Source organism: Ischnura elegans, chromosome 3, assembly GCF_921293095.1.
Source record: "Ischnura elegans chromosome 3, ioIscEleg1.1, whole genome shotgun sequence".
In the NCBI taxonomy this organism is placed as follows: domain Eukaryota; kingdom Metazoa; phylum Arthropoda; class Insecta; order Odonata; family Coenagrionidae; genus Ischnura; species Ischnura elegans.
The window spans coordinates 41072930-41081294 of record NC_060248.1 but is presented as its reverse complement, the minus strand read 5'-3'; the positions used below and the strand labels follow the sequence as shown (position 1 = coordinate 41081294).

At 38.8% G+C, this 8365-nt stretch overlaps 1 non-coding gene across 1 annotated transcript; it reads left to right on the top strand.

Moving 5' to 3' along the window:
- Positions 1-7878: 7878 nt before the first annotated feature.
- Trnae-cuc lies at positions 7879-7950 on the top strand. Its single transcript has one exon. It is a non-coding gene; the product is annotated as a tRNA-Glu (tRNA).
- The last annotated feature ends 415 nt before the right edge of the window (positions 7951-8365 follow it).

Genomic DNA, 8365 nt, shown 5'->3' with positions numbered 1-8365 from the left:
GAAAGGAGCAGCTGTCGCTCACGTCGTAGTTTATGAAGAAGGGCTTCCAAATAAAATGCTTAAAGATTTATGGACGGCAGCATCTGTTGGACGAAATACTGCTTATTCCCCAACGCAACAAAGTAGGATTTACTTTACCTCTATATATTTGCTGTTATCGGTAGTAGTTCATCCGGCTGTAAGGAATTCCATCAAGCGTCAATTTGTGGAAAATTTTCATATGTAATTTAATAAACATGAAATTATTATTATTAAATTAGTATTAATTGAAATCTGTGGAGCATTCAGAGTTATATATAATTCAGTATTTCTCCAGGGTTTCCTTACAGAAAGCAAGTAATTGCAAGCTGTAGGCCATTCTAAGGAAAATTTATTGCTCAAATTGCGCCATTAGGAAAAACGTGTGGGGAGAGAATTAGAATTTTAAAAATATTTTGAATCATGTTTATTAAGCCGTATTTTCATGAATATGCCACATCATCTTATACGAGAATGGGCACTTACTTTGGTTACCATGGTTGTCTGACCCCAACTTCACATAGTTACGAGGGAAATCTCTTAAATCTGTCGTGCTGGACCAGCCGTTAAATGCGCCAGATGATGTTCCTTTTCCTTGGCAGTTCGTTTCTCCATTTTGTCCAGTATAAATATCTTGACGTCCCCGTCGCCTTTTCACCCTTATCCTCCTACCCTCACCCCTCTCTTGCTCCAACCCTTTTGTTCCTCACGAACGAAAACCTCTCCTTCCGCCCCTTTATTTCTCAAAACTACGTTCTCGAAACGAATCTCCGTCACCCACCCCACGTGGTCCCCTAAGTCTTCCTGCTTTCGGAGCGAAGGTTAGCATCCCCGCCCAACTGCCCTTCCCTCCTTATACTATGCTCAGGTGACCATCTTTCTCGGGGTCGTAGGGGAGGGGTGAGTCCCATCTGCGCACTTTCCTGGACTTCATTCATTCATTCATTCATCGTAGAGAATGAAGAATAGAAGCGGTGCTGTGAAGGAAGCTGTGAGGGGTCGCAAAGAAGATTCAGAACTATTCACTTGGTGGAGAGGCTGCGCGGCAAGGTAGACGAGTGGCTGGACAGACCTCCACTCGGCTATCCTCCTACAGAGCTAACACACCCAATCCTTTCTCTTCCTTCTTTCGCTCGTTAACTTTATGTTTTCCTCCTTCCATTCCTCGTGCCTTTTGCTTCACTCATCTCATCTTGACTGATCGATTGATTAATCGAACGAGTATTTGATCCCTAATCGACCAAATTAAGAGGAACGTGACCGCGGAGAATGGAACTGATAAAAACATCGGTGCACGGGGAAAAGGCGTCTTGAAAAATAATGCACAGCCCGTGAAGCTACCACTGGGGGATTAGTGATGGTTTCCAATGTGAAAAGAGATGGAATTACAGTTGAAGAATGATAAATTAACTTTTTGGGAGTTGGTATGTCAAGTTGTACAACCTTTTTAAGTAACGCATGTGGATTGAGTTTAAAAATTAGTACACCTGAGAATTTAATGAAATGAACTTTTTAAGCTCTTTTTCGTCGGTTTTGCGTTGAATTTCCTTGGCTTTAAGGAATGTTCTGCAGTAGATTATTCGTAAATGGATCTGAAATTTTGAGTATTCCTGAATGCTTTTTTCTTCAGGTTATCTGCTTGCAGTCATATTTTCGACCCTACATATTACGAAAAATGTTTTCGAAATGTGCTGAAGTGATTAGATAAAATTTTCTCTGATAGTCATATCCGCTATTATTATTAGTCTGTAAAGAAATGTTTATCAAGACCCTCTGTCAAAATAATGAAGTGTGTGTATTATATATTGATCGTGAAATCGGAAACCATGATAGTCTCATTTACAGTACAACTCGTGATTTCTTTTCCTACGGTTCTTTTGCGTTTTCATTCTCAAAATTTCGTGGGTGATTTCCTCGTGATATTCTAAGCTATTGTTACATGCTCTCCTTATTTTGTAATGGAACTCCTGTGGTAATTCATCTCTATTCCCTCATGGCGGCGTTGCGGAGAGGACAATTTTGAAAATGGAAGATTCTGAAAAGCGTTTGCCACGAGTGGAAGTGTTACTACGATGAGCTCCTGCTTACGATGTTATAAACATTGGAACTTTTCTTTTGTCTTCAATCAATATGAAGTCTGATGCTTTCTCGTCGTGTGGTATTATTCAATACGGCTACGAATTTCGTTTCCTCGCATATAGCTCTGTTGTCCATTCTGTCTAAAATTAACTCATATTCCTCTCCTTCACTCTTTATTCCTCCTTCCACACAAATTCTTTCTCCTATTCTTTACACTTCGGGGTGGTTAGCTTTTCCGTAAAAAAAGATCTTTTTCTACGTATTCTGACTTATTTTTCTATTACGCCAAAATTAAAAACCTACATGTCTTCATACTTGAAGCATCCGTTTTTTTTTTGATAATATATTGATCCATACCTTGCAAACATCTTTTTTGTTACCTTGCATTGGAAATGATTTGCGTTTGTTTTCCTGCATCCTCAGAAAAGTCACAATGAATAATTGGGGATTTTTTCTTCGGAACAATCTGCGCGCAGATCAACCAAAAGCACCGTTATGAGAAGCTGCTATCTATATAAATGACTTTGAGGTCTTTCACAGCTGCTATCCGTCATGATTTATGTTTTAATTCCCAGAACCGCCATGTAATTTGGCGCTTTCAGCCTACGTAAAAAAACTTTCAAATTATTTTTAAATAATCTCTGCTGTCTTAGTTTCTCTTGGGTTAAATTATGCTCACCTAATTGATTTGAGACAGCCCTATTTTTATAGGTAAAATCATTGTTTCCGGAAGAAAGTGTTCCTTTATCTAGAACTAGGCAGAAGCGGATAGTTTCAGAAGCAATCATTTTAAGTTTTTTATTTCTGTGTAGCTTCTCATCTTCCCATTTGATCGATTGTTGCAGTGGAGGGAAACCTCAAAGAAGAAAACTGCACAAACTGTCTCTAAGATGATGAATATGCTCATGAAACTTGTTTGGCATACTTTGGTTAGTAAAAGGGTGGACCTGATTCACGTCAAAGTCATTAATAGGGGTCTATTGTATTTTATGTTTTTGAATTTTTTTTCCATTGGATAGATGGAGAGATGGAATTTTGCGTAAAATACCGATAGCCTAATTTCGACGGTTTATTTTTTAATTTGCGCTCAAAAATATCTTTCTACATAAAATGGGTGAAATGCGATGCGTGGACACGTCTTATCAGTGCTATTTTGTCATATTTGATTCATAATACGTCGCAGGAAGTAGGAATGATTTTTAAATAGAGTCTTAATTATTTCATCTCAATTTTTATGGAAATGCAGGTCTTGTTAATATGAATATAGATAGATTAAGTTTTATAAAAATTGTCTAAGGTGATACTTTGTGGAAGTAGTTACCCTTCATAATAAAACACAATTATGAACCCCAAACTTAATTTTATGCTGATCGGCCCAGGCTGCGGCAGCTCCGTGCCATTTTCTATTAAATTTATAGTTGTTTTAATTTAGTGTAAAAGATATATGGCCCTTAATCCACACATGGATTGATTAATGTGCAATTCGTTTAGTCATTTCCGATTACACAGTACAATGTAATTTAAAATTACCTAAATATAATAATACAGAATCTTATCGATCTTATCTTATATTAATCGATAAATTTGTAAAAAAACTGCCCTTTTTCATTGAATCAAGATGTCATTCTATTACATCTAGCCTGCCTCATTTACTTTTAAAATTGTATTTCATGAAGAAAAACGCTTGATGAAGTAGCCTTGGCTCCCTCGAATAATTGGCACTGGAAAAATTGACGCGCTGTGGTTCTGTTAACTATGATCAAGTGTATTGTGTGCTGAATCATTCGCGTTGAAAGTTATAGATTTGCTAAAGCGAGAAAGGCGTTCAGCTTGATCTTCTACGTGGATACTATTCGCGATTTCCCTCATCAAATCACCGCAAGTGTTGCAGAGAAAGTACTGTGCGTAATTGCGCAGCTGGAGGAAAATTGCCGTCTGTTCTGAAACAGAAAGCTTTCCTGATGCAAAAACCGTCGTTAGCGGCATAAATCATCATTCCGAAAAGCAAAGCAGCGGCTTCAAGGTGTTGATGTGGAGAGATTTATTCAGGTGCGTAGAGAGCCGATTCATAGCTCTGAGGAGTTCGTGAATACGGTGGACAATTTATTCCCGACCGTTTCCCGTAATTCACGTGAATTGGCAGTATGCATGCTGAGGTATGTTCGGAATCCGAATCCTAAATCATCCCACTTCAACGTCTGCTCCTCCCACAATTATGCACCCTTACATCCGCTGTCGATTTTGTGTCGACCCTTCTTCCTATTCATTCTTCTCATTTACATTCTCCACGCTTCTTTTGCTCGCGCAGCTTCCTTTACCACCCTACCTGTGCATTACCTACGCCTTCAAGATGAATATCCGCCGCCGAATTATTTTTTCAATCCTTCACATCTGTGCCAGTCTTCCTCTTCTTCAAATAGTTACTCTATTGTTGACCTATTTTAGCGTTTTCCTACATTTAGATATGATTTTGGGTACCTAGCGTTGTTGTTTTCGTTGATGTTTTGGGCATGTTGCAGTCAAGGATGGGATGTGATAAATTAGGTCTCATTGGTAAATGAAGAGGGAATTTCAATATTAAAAGCGAGATACGCAAATACACTAGCATGTCAACTTATCTTGACTGGTAAAATATATTTTACAATATAATAAAAAGCATAACTTTTAAAAGCCGCTGCAACATTGATTGAACTTGCGTTTTGCCTCTGTAACACTACTTACCAGTTTCAATTATTGGAAATCCACTTGAGTTTCCTTTTGAGGCAATTATCTGTCCTCTTTTGAAATAAAATATTCGGTTATGAATGATATCCGAACCTTTATAATACCCCGCACTTGCAACCAGTTTTAAGTTATGACCAGCAGCAATTTACCACTAGCTATTAATGATTTCCTGGTGTCAGTTGTCTTTCACAAGATATTTTTGAATTAGTATTTTCTCGGGTTTTTTTCCGCGTCAGTTGGATTGTAGACCGTAGTTTCGCTGGAATACCAGAGAAACTGTTGCCCACAAGCCAACTGACGAGAAAGATAACCCGAGAAAAATGCAGAGATCAAACTTTCGCCACGGAAATCTTCGTTTTTAAATTTAAATTAGCAGTTACCGATATCTCTGACACCATAACTCCATTTCTATCACGTATTTATTGAACGTAGTTACGTGATTCCTGCTAAATTACTCAGTGATATTTATTCATGCTACTATTATTTTTATACTTTAGCCCAATTACTCCTCATTCCTAATCTAATGCTCCACTCCACCCCCTCTCCTCGTACTTACCTCCACCGTCATCTCCCGCCCAGCCTCTCTTCAGCATTCCCCTGCAACACACTCAATCCGATTCAAGAGCCAGCGGCATGCTATCTGGTCGGTGCCATCGCCGCACCCCAGTTCCCACACCGCGCGGCTAGGCCTCCCCTTCTCTGCGTCTCCTCCGTCGTCTTTTGTCTCGCGGATCACGGAGCCGCGAGTAACGGGAGAGGGAGACAGAACGGTAGGCCACGCAGCGGACTGACTCACGTACGCCGCATTTGAGCCACTTTTTGAGGCTCTCCCAAAGCTACTTTTTATCTCGAATTCCCATCTTTCTACCCTCTTATTCCTCTCACCGGTTACCTGACCAATGTAATGGCTAATGGGGCGAAAAATGTCTGTGGTTTTGCTTACTATGCATTTCTAAATCTCTGTAAATGGAGTGGTTATATTTTCTGGTAAGTACGTGATCAATTTAACACCTGGCTCATCAATTGCCTCCAAATTAAAATAGGTCTAAATTGGCGCTGAAAATGCTAGAAGATCTTGGGAAAATGCAATGCGAGATCGAAATTAAGTAGTTAATATTTTTACTCACGAAATTGGAATCACAAGGTAGCTGAATTTTCAGATGTAATTTTTCATATCTACCGGTTGCCCCTATAGACTACTGTTATAATAATGTATGGCGCTCTTAACTAATTATTTTATTACCTGTTTTAATTAATTTTATATTACAACTTATACGTTTTTTATTACAAAATACTTAATTGTAGCTCTGGATCCCAATTGTTACTATCCCAAAATTCCTCGCCAAATTATTCCCGAGATGGTGATTGAGTAATGTCTGCAAATTGGATCTAAAGGAATAATGACTATTTAAATTCATTCAGGAATATGCGATGAATTATTCTTTGACTAGGTTACATTTGAATTTAATAAAATTAGCAAACCAATTGAAATCCTTCGAATTTGTAGTAAGTGCAGTAAATGAAGAGATATAATATCTTTTAATGCCTCCAAAATATCTATTGGCCTTCTTCGCCATCCAAATTTTCTTCTTTGACGTCTTCAACCAATAAAAAATGAAATATTATAGGTCCTTGACCATTGTCACGCTTAGGTCCCGCTACAAATATAAAAATATAGTACACATAAATCCTTCGGAAACTATTGTCTTTGAAGTCATTCAATCGATCAGTTTTCTACTAGAAAGTGTACATCGGTCCAGCAAATCATATAAAAAAAAACACTTCATCTTCCAACTATCATTTCATTTAACGCCCGTGTCTCGCAGTGAAAACTCGCAGGAATTACGGGAATAAAGGCAGGAAGTTTTTTTTTTCCTTTGCGAATGTTCGTAATCACGTGTAGACTTGCACAAAGGGTTAGCCCCCGCTGGAGAAAGTCTCTCTGCTCTTCTGTCTCGCATTTTTTCACGGATTCTTCGGCGGTTGAAACTCGGAGAAACGGAAGTATCCAGGGATAAAGTCCCTCTCACCCTCTTGTCATTAGTGGAGATGCCAGCGATAGGTCTTTCGTTACTTTTTTTTCCTACCCATGGTGAACATTCCGGAATGCGCTTAATGAGTGAGGCATTTCCAATGGCCCGTTTATGAGTGACAGAGATTCGTTTGTTGATGCCCCTCCATGATCAAGAACTTCTGAAAAATGGATACGAAGAGAATGGTTTTGTGTTTTTTTGACGAAAAAAGGGGTAAAGAGGGTAGTATGTACACTTGTTCCTATGTTTGTATAGTGTTGAATGCTTTGAAATTTTAATAAAATAATGCACATGTACCCTTACCTCAATTTCAGAAAATTATTGCGGATGCCATGTTTATGATTTACCTGCAGAGATTTTAATTGTATCAGCATTCCTGTAGTTTCGGATGAAAAAATTAACTAAAAGTACTTAGAGCTTAATTTTCTTATTTTCTGTTGCTATTCTGGAAGGAACGAATCAATCTGCATGAAAGGCTACATCCTCAATCCTGTTTCCATTTGCGTGAATGGAATTATCAAGCGTGAGATGGAGGAGCAATGTTTATAATTTTAAAGTACGGACTAGCTACTGTAAAACACCTTTTCGTTTTTAGGTAGCCAATAAGGGGTATATTGGTGACAGGATTATTTTCTTCAGCTTGGCTCTGATCATTTCAAATGACGTTATCTCATTTTTGAAAATTATTCGTGTCTTAATGTAATAACTCCTGTCTTATTAGTTGCTGCTCCTAACTCAGTTCATTATATACTAAAGCGGTTATCAGCTACGCGGAGTTCCTTTGTGGTATGGATAGAATTTTGTAGCCCACATCTTTTATCATAGTCGACAATACCATTGCGGACTACTGTAAACCATCCGGACACTTGTAATTTACTTTCCTAATAAGACGCCTGACCTTCGCTTATCAACCTTTTCTTGCACTTTTACCCTCTTAGACATTAAACTTAGCCTAACAGTGCACTTACTGGTAAAACTATTTCCTCCTTAGCTGCTATTATCCCTCTTTCTATCTTTCCTCATCTCCCGTATTGTCTAGTGGTTAGGATACCCGGCTCTCACCCGGGAGGCCCGGGTTCGATTCCCGGTACGGGAATTTTTTTTTGTCGGTCTCGGTGGTGGCGGCGGGGTACAGTCCTCGCCTGCCTAACCGAAGGTCGCGGGTTCGAATCCCGCCTAAGGAGGTTTCCTTTACTAAGGCCAGGGATGCTCGTGTATTTGTAATTGCTATGTTAAATTGAGATTTAAAGGCCAAAGAACGCGGTTTTCGGTGGTGTGGTATTAAATAAATTACTATGTTGTATAAATAGTGACCTTTAAGTTGAACATTTCACCAAATATGCTTCCCTGGAGTGAAGCCATTTTCGTGTAAATAATACATTTCACACGGTATTACTATGGTATTTTTTCCTCTACTCTTGCATGTTTTTTCGATCAGAGGGCTCGATTCCTACGGCGTACAAGTTTAAGGCCGAGAGGTTGAAGTAGGGAATATCTGTTGTTGTCGAATA